Here is a 12,461-nt window from a genome sequence, read left to right as displayed (position 1 = left end):
TAAACATAGCCATGGATATCCTATACAACCTATCATATTAGTGCCATGCAACCTTATACCCTTTTATGATCAAGGAACAGGTTGATGACCTTCTTATTTTACTCTATACATTATTCCCTATATCAGTGGTTCCAAGACTTGGGTGCTGGCACACTTAGGGGTGCCTTAGCTAGAGGGATCCAGCCTGAAGAGGACATCTATGGGCCTATGCCTATTAGCTTTCTTGGAAATTCAGCAACCTCTGGGTGAACATTTATTTGCTGCCCAATATATTCTTGGAACTGTGTCTGAACACTAATTTGTTGGAGAGGGGATGGGAGGGGAAATGCTGCCTTCTGTTCTGTAGATTGAGGAAGTTGGCATTTGGCAATGTGGCATTTGCCTTTAGTACTAGTATAATGCACAGGATAAATATATCCCACAAATGATTATGTGTCCCATGGCTTTTCAATATTGCAATTCTGCAATAAATGCATATGGTGCTGATAATAATGGTTAATAGTGACTTGGTGGCACTGCTGCTGAGTTAGCACTGATCTTTTGTCTGTGTCAGGTCCAAGTCTTGTTATTCATCAACGTTAAGGCAGCTGCTGTCTGCACTTTAGTAACCCGGAAGCAATACTCTCTAGCTCCCTCCTGGTGCCCTCTCAAGGCACTTTACTGTTCTACTTATCCCATAAGGTGGCTATACACAGGCAGATTCGGGTCCTTCCGACTGATTCACCAGCTTATCTGCCCCTGTATGGGGCACTTTGATGGGCCTACCTGACTGACATCGGGCCAAATATTGAAGTGCTTACCCAAACAGCAGAACAGATACAGTACAGGTAACTATAAATGCTAAAGATTGGATGTGACATGCTGCTTTGACCAATAATATGTTTTTGGATTATTAATTGACATTAATCAACTAATTTGTAATGAACAGATAAAGATGTGCTTAATCAGTATGTCTCTGATGTAATTTAACCCACATTGATTGCAGTTACTATTGCATATGGCACTTGGCTCTGAGAACCTTTTCTCTGTTCATGATCTGAGTGGCTACTGGTTGCTCTAGACTTGGAATATTTAAAGATGTTTCTACGGTCAAAGTTGGTGCTGTACAAATAAGTTTAATAAAGGCTTTAAGCCTCCCCAAACCAACAGCAACAGCAATTTCCAATAGCGTATAGAGCAGAGATATTATACATGGAACCGCCACTGCCATGTTGGTAGCATGTTCTGGTGGCATTATACAGTAACTTGACTCTGCATTCAAAAAAGCTTTACCTATGACTGTGACTTTAACCACAGCTTCTTCTGAAATAGCGGTGCCAAAGTCCCTGTAGTACAGTGGGCCCCATTTTAATAATATGGTACTTTTGGATTTTGCCACTAGAGGTCTCACTTCATTTTGGACCAATGTGGGGTCTATCTGGGAAAACTTGTCGGTAGGAGCAGAAGAAGGCGTGCATCAGTTTAATGGCTGTTGTTGCAGTATTAACACATCTAAATGTTTATTCAAAATACATTTAATTCCAATTGGATTTAAAAATAAAAATCAATATAACCTGTAATTCAGTAAGCGTGGCGAAAAACCTGCCCTTGCAAACTGTTCCCAAATTGTGAAATATCCTTGTATTATCTGCCAAACAAGTTGACAGCAGCGTGCAGCCCCTTTTTATTATCCTAACAGAAGTTGCTTTACTTCCCTCATGAAGATCCACATCTGTCACCAACGCCTTGGACCATTTGCAACATTTTCGGATCTTACATCTCCAGGAAAGTATTCTCTCAGCGGAGAATATCCTCCCAACCGCTTGACTAATAGCACAGTTCAGAGCTAGAAAACAATAGTATTTTTTCGCACCTTAATTTGTTTTACGGGAAGACATTTTGTCCTTTGTAACAAATTACACAATGTTACTTTCCATATGAGAACTCCATTAATAGACCACAGTTTGCATTCCAAATGTCATCGCCCTAGGTTTTTTAGCTGTGTTTCAGTGTTGGACTGCCTGACTTTATCATAGTCACTTAGTGGTGAAGTAGTGGAAAGTTACAAAATAATTCTAAGTATAGAATATATTGGGTTTTTAGGAAATGCAATTAATTTGCTCATTTTGTGTCTTGCAGATACATTTGATTGGAATGATGTGGGTTGAACAAGTTGTGTAGGAGTAGGTGGTTGTTTAAATGTTCAAGTGGTGAGTCCGCTGGGGATGTAGGACATTTGTTTTCCTCAGACAGATATTGTGGGACACAAAAGGAAGTGTAAAAAAGACCTAATTAAGACTGAGACTGTTGTACAAGCTGATCACAGTAGGCTTCTTTGGACTTAAAACACCACTGGCCAACGAGCCCCACAAGTAACTGGAAGCAGTAGGGTCCTGCATCTTCCTCAGTATTCCCTAACATTTGCTCATGAATTTATTGTACAGGTATGGGACCTGTTATCCAGAATGCTCGGGGACCTGGAGTTTTCTGGATAAGGGGTCTTTCTGTAATTTGGATCTCCTACATTAAGTCTGCTAAAAAAATATTGAAAGAGTAATTAAACCCAATAGGATTGTTTTGGCTCCAATAAGGATTAATTATGTCTTAGCTGGGATCAAGTACAGGTACTGTTTTATTATTACAGAGAAAAGGGAATCATTTAACCATGAAATAAACCCAATAGGGCTGTTCTGCCCCAATAAGGGGTAATTATATCTTAGTTGGGATCAAGTACAGGTATTGTTTTATTATTACAGAGAAAAGGGAATCGTTTAACCATTAAATAAACCCAATAGGGCTGTTCGGCCCCCAATAAGGGGTAATTATATCTTAGTTGGGATCAAGTACAGGTACTGTTTTATTATTACAGAGAAAAGGGAATCATTTAACCATGAAATAAACCCAATAGGGCTGTTCTGCCCCCAATAAGGGGTAATTATATCTTAGTTGGGATCAAGTACAGGTATTGTTTTATTATTACAGAGAAATGGGAATCATTTAACCATGAAATAAACCCAATAGGGCTGTTCTGCCCCCAATAAGGGGTAATTATATCTTAGTTGGGATCAAGTACAGGTACTGTTTTATTATTACAGAGAAATGGGAATCATTTAACCATGAAATAAACCCAATAGGGCTGTTCTGCCCCCAATAAGGGGTAATTATATCTTAGTTGGGATCAAGTACAAGGTACTGTTTTATTATTACAGAGAAAAGGGAATCATTTAACCATTAAATAAACCCAATAGGGCTGTTCTGCCCCCAATAAGGGGTAATTATATCTTAGTTGGGATCAAGTACAGGTACTGTTTTATTATTACAGAGAAATGGGAATCATTTAACCATGAAATAAACCCAATAGGACTGTTCTGCCCCCAATAAGGGGTAATTATATCTTAGTTGGGATCAAGTACAGGTACTGTTTTATTATTACAGAGAAAAGGGAATCATTTAACCATTAAATAAACCCAATAGGGCTGTTCTGCCTCCAATAAGGGGCAATTATATCTTAGTTGGGATCAAGTACAGGTACTGTTTTATTATTACAGAGAAAAAGGAATCATTTTTAAAAATGTGAATAATTTGATTAAAATGGAGTCTATGGGAGATGGCCTTTCCGTAATGCACATATTCTTTGAGGCTCATCCTAAGGGGAGCTAACATCGGGAGGAAGCAGCATTTCATCTATATTGATTTCTACCACATTGAAGGCTTATATATACGGATCCTTTCATCAAGAAGCGCTGGATTATGAGTGTTCATTCACTCCACAAACATTAGTTTCCGTATTTCAAGACTTTCAGGATAATGGGCATCTGGATAAGGGGTCCCATACCTGTAATGTGCACTTTGTAACGATGGTTGAATAATGCAACTTTGTTGTATCAGTCATTGTTCAAACCCATGGCACCCAATATTTATGCGCAGTTTGGTATTGACTGTTGTAGTATAAACGTTGAAAAACTTACTTTTAACTCAACAAAATGGTCCAAAAATAGTACAGTATGGGATCCGTTATCTGGAAACCCATTATCCAGGAAGTTCCGAATTATGGAAAGGCTTCTCCCATAGACTCCTTTATAGGCAAATAATTCAAATTTTTAGAAATGATTCCTTTTTTCTCTGTAATAATAAAATAGTAGCTTGTACTTGATCCCAACTAAGATATAATTACCCCTTATTGGGGCAGAACAGCCCTATTGGGTTTATTTAATGGTTAAATGATTCCCTTTTCTCTGTAATAATAAAACAGTACCTTGTACTTGATCCCAACTAAGATATAATTACCCCTTATTGGGGCAGAACAGCCCTATTGGGTTTATTTAATGGTTAAATGATTCCCTTTTCTCTGTAATAATAAAACAGTAACTTGTACTTGATCCCAACTAAGATATAATTACCCCTTATTGGGGGCAGAACAGTTGTATTGGGTTTATTTAATGGTTAAATGATTCCCTTTTCTCTGTAATAATAAAACAGTACCTGTACTTGATCCCAACTAAGATATAATTACCCCTTATTGGGGCAGAACAGCCCTATTGGGTTTATTTAATGGTTAAATGATTCCCTTTTCTCTGTAATAATAAAACAGTACCTGTACTTGATCCCAACTAAGATATAATTACCCCTTATTGGGGGCAGAACAGCCCTATTGGGTTTATTTAATGGTTAAATGATTCCCTTTTCTCTGTAATAATAAAACAGTAACTTGTACTTGATCCCAACTAAGATATAATTACCCCTTATTGGGGGCAGAACAGTTGTATTGGGTTTATTTAATGGTTAAATGATTCCCTTTTCTCTGTAATAATAAAACAGTACCTGTACTTGATCCCAACTAAGATATAATTACCCCTTATTGGGGGCAGAACAGCCCTATTGGGTTTATTTCATGGTTAAATGATTCCCTTTTCTCTCTAATAATAAAACAGTACCTGTACTTGATCCCAACTATGATATAATTACCCCTTATTGGGGGCAGAACAGTCCTATTGGGTTTATTTAATGGTTAAATGATTCTCTTTTCTCTGTAATAATAAAACAGTACCTGTACTTGATCCCAACTAAGATATAATTACCCCTTATTGGGGCAGAACAGCCCTATTGGGTTTATTTAATGGTTAAATGATTCCCTTTTCTCTGTAATAATAAAACAGTACCTGTACTTGATCCCAACTAAGATATAATTACCCCTTATTGAGGGCAGAACAGTCCTATTGGGTTTATTCAATATTTAAATGATTTTTTAGTAGACAAGATATGAAGATCCAAATTACGGAAAGACCCCTTATCTAGAAAACCCCAGGTCCTGAGCATTATGGATAATAGGTCCCATACCTGTACTTATATGGGATCTAAACCCAAAAAATGTTTACCCAGAGTGCTTCTATGCACACATTTGCAATTTACACTTATTTCCCTTTTTGCAGTTTCTAAATATTTTTTTTTCCAGATTTTTGGCTGAGGATTGACAGCATACAGAAAGCACACAGACTAACTGTTTAGTTACTGATAGTCTGGGCCTTTAGGAACTGATTCCCCATTACAATGACAATATCTCAATAAAAAAGAGCATATTAACAAGTGGGACAGGAAGTCAATATAATTTCAAACACAGGAAAAATAATTGTATAACATTTATTGACATGTGTTGTAGAATATGTTACCATTTTCTTTTTAATACTTGTAGTGAAAGCTCCCTAGACCTGACTGCCACTTCTAAACCTGCCAGTTAGACTTTCTAACACCAATGGACTTGTTTATCAATTTTTGAATTTGTCAAATTGAGTTTGTTTCTCTAAATTGAATAAAATTGCATATTGAATGCTTGGTTATTTATTAATGCGGTAAACTCGTTTGATAAAAAAACTCGAATACACTGCACTGTAGGATAGGAACCAATCAGCAGCTAGGTTGACCTGATAGGGAACTGAAGCCTGTCTTTAATTGTGTGAGTGCAGGGCTGTGATTGGCTCTCCCCCCCTGGCAGGGACTGTTAGGACATGCCCACCCTTCATTCGAAAAACAGACAGAGACCTGATAGGATCTATAGGGAACTCCAATAAAGGGGCCATTTTTACAGATAGGATTAATTTTTAGCCTAAAGTGAAACCAGCACCATATATTATTCATAATTGGCTACAAAATTAGGGTTTTTTCCATTTATCCAATATGTCTCCTTTAAGTTTTTGAACCCAAATTCGAATGAAAAACTTGAATCATAAAAAAAATTAAAACCCCGAATGTTGATAAATCTCCCCCTAATGAACTACTGCTGCACAAATATGGCAGTCCACTCATACAGAAACATGGGGTAATAGGTAAGTAATGTAAAAACATTGGGCAAATACTTTTATTTCAAAATTAGAAATAGCATGCAAAGACAATGTTATGATAGTTGATGATAATGATTTAAAGTGTTGTCGGCTTATTGAAACCCCTACATTCTGGGCTAGTAGCTGCAAACTAAGGGTACAAAAAAAAGAAAAAAAAGAGACCACATTTTATACACCTGTTATCTAGAGGATCTTATTTAAAAAAAAAACAAATTTATGACTAGGAACTAGGACTATAAACTTGATTATATTTTAACTTCAGTAACTATTGCAGTCAATTACTTTCAGCAGCTATCAAAGGGAATTGCACATTACCCCTTGGCAGTTTATTCTAAAAGGGATTCCCATCTTGTTTTGAACGTTCTACAATTAATTCCCAGGACACAAGTCATTTTTTGGGGGCAACAGCATTTTAAAACAATGAGGCCTCATTCAATATAAAGCGCATAAGTGAGGCTGCCTGTATATCCCTATGGGAGCTCTCAAAATCTCAACTTTCAAAAGTGCTCCAAAAGTGTAAATCTTGCACAAAAATCATGGCCTTATTGTTTGTTCTTTCATCATGCTCCTAAATTAGTCCTGGATTTGGGTTTTGGATTTTGATAGGACCTACCCAGGGCATAATAAGGATACCTGGAACCTGTTATCCAGAATGCTCGGGACCTGGGGTTTTCCGGATAAGGGATCTTTCCGTAATTTGGATTTCCATAACTTGTCTGCTAAAAATCATTTAAATATTGAATAAACCCAATAGGCTTGTTTTGCCTCCAATAAGGATTAATTATATCTTAGTTGGGATCAAGTACAGGTACTGTTTTATTATTACAGAGAAAAGGGAATCATTTAAACATTAAATAAACCCAATAGGGCTGTTCTGCCCCCAATAAGGGGTAATTATATCTTAGTTGGGATCAAGTACAGGTACTGTTTTATTATTACAGAGAAAAGGGAATCATTTAACCATTAAATAAACCCAATAGGGCTGTTCTGCCCCCAATAAGGGGTAATTATATCTTAGTTGGGATCAAGTACAGGTACTGTTTTATTATTACAGAGAAAAGGGAATCATTTAACCATTAAATAAACCCAATAGGGCTGTTCTGCCCCCAATAAGGGGTAATTATATCTTAGTTGGGATCAAGTACAAGGTACTGTTTTATTATTACAGAGAAAAGGGAATCATTTAACCATTAAATAAACCCAATAGGGCTGTTCTGCCCCCAATAAGGGGTAATTATATCTTAGTTGGGATCAAGTACAAGGTACTGTTTTTTTATTACGGGGAAAAAGGAAATCATTTTTAAAAATTAGAATTATTTGCTTATAATGGAGTCTATGAGAGATGGCCTTTCCGTAATTTGGAACTTTCTGGATAACAGGTTTCCGGATAAGGGATCCCATTCCTGTTTTTGCAAGCAGTGATGAGCGAATCTGTCCTGTTTTGCCTTGCTGAAAAATTTGCGAAACTGCAGAAAAAAATTGTGAAATGCATTCAATAGGCGACATTTTTACACGCAGCAACTTTTTACGCGTGTGACTCCAATGGGCATCTTTTTTGTGGTGTCTTTTTGTCTTGGCAATTTTTTTGTCAATGGGCATTTCTTCTCACTTCAAATGCATTTTTATTTTTTATTAGATTGAAAGTATGGAGATATAAATTAAGGAAGGATACCTTATCCGGAAAACACCAGGTCCCGTGCATTCTGAATTATAGATCTTATACCTGTACTGAGGTTTAATTCAGCAAGAAGGAATAGAGGCACAATAAAGCCTTTACTCCCTTTATGGAAGAAATCTGCAGTAAAGTTTAATGTTGCATTGCTGCTATTTGCAAAACTTATGTGCTTGTTCAGCCTCAGGGGTGTAACTACAGAGGAAGCAGACCCTACAGTTGCAGGGGGGTCCAGGAGAATAGGGGGCCACGTGAGCAATTTTAATATATTTTTATAGAATAAGACAACTTACCAATACTTTGGGGCCACATAATTGAATTTGCTGTTGGGCCCAGTAACATCTAGTTGAAGGAGAACTACACCCTCCCCGGCTATAAAAGCCGGCACATGCGCAAGAAGGGTCCATGTTGGCGGTGAGACCCGAAGAATGTTCGCTTGAAGGGAAGATGTCTGCCAGGTACACAGCTGCGCTGCTCTGCACTTTTAGGTTGGGGTTTGCGATAGGGACAGTTTTTAAAGTTAGAGACTTTGCGATAAGGGAGAGGTGAGGGGGGTTGAGGCAGGCCAGTTAAGGGGGCTTTTATAGCCCGGGGGGTGTAGTTCTTCTTTAAGGCGCTGTTAAGCCTGCTCTGATGAATAGCAAGTGCACCAATGAATGCTAGGTAATCCTGGAACTATTACTAGCCTGGACCTGGCAGTAATTCCAGAGTTCCCTTAGAGCAGAGCTGGCCAGACTTTTTCCATCGGCGATCGACCGATGACTCCTTCTCCAAGACGCATTCACGGTGCACTTCCGCATCCCCGGCTTCATCGTGGCCCACCAGAAATCCATGGGGGATCGACTGATGGACTGCGATCAATGTCTTGGCCACCCCTGCCTTAGAGGGTGTAGCAATAGCTGCAACTGACTCTGTGCTGAAATTTGTGTGATATCAGACATACATGTATCGGTACATAATGTATAAGTTACGGTGGTTGCAACTTACAAGGTGCCCGCAATGAATTCTGGAAACAAATGCTGCATTGAGGGTAAAGGTGTCCAAATATAGTGACTTATCATACAGGTCGCTCTTCTTCAGGCTGTAAGTCATACTGTAGAATAGGAGTAGCATAGTAGTCCTGTGCTGATATATGGAAGAAAATATTATGCCAGCCTGAAAACATTACCCTTTGCTTTCCAGTGTATTTATGGGAGGTCGCATATGGTTGCATATGGTTTAGGTACATCTCAGTCCCTACACACTCTATGCCAATAGGTATTTGGGGCTTAGAAGCCTTAGATAAATCATTGCTAATCAAACATGTTTAGAGCAGGAAACACCTACAGTCACATGTTCTAAAAATATATTTTGCCATAGTAATTAATAGCACATTTACAAAACAATTAGATTCATTAATTTCCCCCACAAGCATGTTGTAATGTGCACGAACTAAAGCCAAATATTATGCAAAATGCTTCAGGCACTTCCTGCACCCAGATTTCCAGGCTGGCTAAAGAACAAGTCATTTCCATGGCAACCCTTTTCTTTGTTTACATCAGGCCTATACATTGTATATTCTAACGATGATGCATAGTTCAATAAAAGCACTAGATAACGGGGCATTGTAAATAAGTCTAAGGGTGAGTTTCTAGCCCACACTGATCAAAGGGTGATAAAGCCATATATACAGTAATATAAAATAAGGAAAGGCATGGTAATTTTATCAAACAATAACTTTTATTAGGTGAAGGGAAACAGCGTCATTATTCCACTCCCTTTTGATGTTATTTTGTAACTGTTTTATTTCAACGGAGGCCGTGATATAAAAGATAAAGGAATAGGTGAGTGAGAGGTTTGCATTCCAATGACTATTTTATAACTCCAGTCTCTGCGACTGTCAGCTTTGCTGCATTCACACGAACAAGAAGAGCTTATAACTGAGCTTATAACTAAGGATGAACAATGGGTCTTTAGAAACATGAAACTGAGGGATCTTCATACTTAACTCAGTACGTTTTGGGGCAAAGTCTGTTCACCAGAATAGAAGGGATATTGTGCCCTGTAACAGATAAAGAGACAGTAGTTTCTCCACTAATCACAGGCTGTCAGTAAGGGGCAAATGGTTACTGGCAGCACTCAATAATCTCAGTAAAACACCTTCATGTATGTATGTATAACTTTATTTATAAGGAGCTGCAAGGATACACAGCGCTGTACAATCTTACAATATACACAACTACACACAGGGAGGACAAGTGTCTGTAAGAACTCTGTGACATGCAGACCCAGCAGGTGGGGGGAGCGGGGGGGCAGGTGCGGGGAGCGGCGGAGGGTTTGTGGCAGGTGCGGAGAGCGGCGGAGGGTTTGTGGCAGGAGCGGGGATCGGAGGGAGGGCTGGCTTGTGCTTTTTCAGCAATAGCCCATACAGAAATGCTGGACAAGATGGCGGCGCTGTTCACTGAAACAAGTATGTAGGTTCTAGTATGTGTATCTCTGTAAATCTTTCATTAGGCAAGCCAGAAATATAGCGTTTTTACACAGCATAGTAGTACTATTAAATAGTGTGCTTAATAGATTTTGACTTTCCTTGTCCTTTAACAGGCAGCCATGCTAGAGAGCTTAAGTGAGGCTGAACAGGTTCCCTCTTAGGAGAGAGCAGGAGGAGCCTGGCAGCAGAGTTTAAGATGGATTGCAGGGGAGAGAGGTGGGAGTCTGGGAGGCCGGTTAGTAGGAGATTGCAGTAATGTAAGCGGGAAAGGATAAGGGTATGGGTTAGGGTTTTAGCCGTAACTAGTGAAAGAAAGCGGTGTATCTTGGCAATATTGCAGAGGAAAAAGTGGCAGGTTTTGGTGGTGTTGTTAATATGGTTAGAGAAAGAGAGGGCCTGGTCAAAGATAACCCCAAGACAGCATGCTAAATTAACAGGGTTAATGTTCATGCCATGAATAGTAATGGTGAAAGGAGGAGAAGGGCTAGGTTTGGGCGGGAAGACCATGAGCTCTGTTTTAGCTAGGTTAAGTTTGATGTGGCGTTGGTTCATCCAGGAGCAGATAGCCTGGAGGCAGTTAGCAATCTGGGTTTGAACATCAGTGGTTAGTAAAGGGGTGTCTAAATATATCTGGATGTCATCTGCATATAAGTGATATTTAAGATCTTTATTATCACAACACGAGCAACCGCAACATTTTGAGTCTATTTGGTTCTTTATGAAGCTATCATGCCAGTAAGGGGCATTCAGTCACTGGCTACCAATATGTACGCCACAGTAGCAGGTGAAAAAGGGACAAGTAGGACATTAGGGGGTGAAATGATTGGGAAACAATGGAAGACAGAATGTGCCGTACAGAACATCTTTATTAGTTTTCTAGTAAATGTTTAATATCTGACATACTGGGTCTGTTTCACATTTGGATTGCTCTTTTTGTTTTTTATGGTTTATAGTGGTCATCCCCCCATATTGTGTGCTTTATCTGAAGATATCATAAAGGAGGACAAATACTTAACACATATTTAACTGAAGAAATAAAAATTAGCTGTACTCTGTTGTGCAGATTACCATGGCTCAGTATTTTAGAGCAAGATTTATTTCCAGGTTAAAAGAGAAGGTATTTGAACATGAAGTACAAACCTCCAAAACATAAAAAAGAAAAAAAAAATAGCCCACTTTTTCTTTGGTAAACACAGACTATTTCTTTAGTGTCTGCCTTATTTATTCAGATTCACCATCTAGAGCAGGGATCCCCAACCTTTTATACCCATGAGCCATATTCAAATGGAAAAAGTTTTGGAGAGCAACACAAGCATGCAAAAAGTTCCTGGAGGTGCCAATAAGAGCTATAATTGGCTATTTGATAGCCCCTGTATTGACAGGAAGCCTACAGGAGGCTCTGGTTGGCAATTACACTGGGTTTTATGCAACCAAAACTTGCCTTCTAACCAGAAATACAAAAATAAGCACCTGATTTTTAAGCAACTGGGAGCAACACTGGGTAGGTTGGTGAGCAACTGGTTGGGGAGCACTGATCTAGAGGGTAAAACTATCATGTCTTTGTGTGGTACAGCGGAACTACCGCAAAGACATGAGATCTCTGTGGTGGTTTCGCTGTACCACACAAAGACATGATAGTTTTACCCTCTAAATCAGTGCTCCCCAACCAGTGGCCCTAGGTCCACTGGCACCTTAAGTAGGTCTGTACCCAGCGCCTGGGTTTTGCAGGTAAATGGACCACATAACAATGCTTAGCACTTTTAAAACCCTCTAGGTATATTTTTCTCCTTGCAAAAATGTGCTGCTCAGTAGTTCTCTTATACTATGGAATCGTGCACAGTGTTGGACCGTGTGAAGCCAGCACCCAAGTAGCTTGATACCAACCACCACCCCCATGGTGCACACGGTGACAAGTAGGGGGGGTGGGAGAATGGTGCCAACAAATTCGGCCACAAAGGTCTGCAGGAACTGCATTTCAAAACTAGGGGTAGCAGACAAGTGTTAT

The sequence above is a fragment of the Xenopus tropicalis genome, chromosome 8, assembly GCF_000004195.4.
Source record: "Xenopus tropicalis strain Nigerian chromosome 8, UCB_Xtro_10.0, whole genome shotgun sequence".
Classification (NCBI taxonomy): domain Eukaryota; kingdom Metazoa; phylum Chordata; class Amphibia; order Anura; family Pipidae; genus Xenopus; species Xenopus tropicalis.
The sequence above is the reverse complement of the archived record's forward strand: the minus strand, read 5'-3'. Positions refer to the sequence as shown.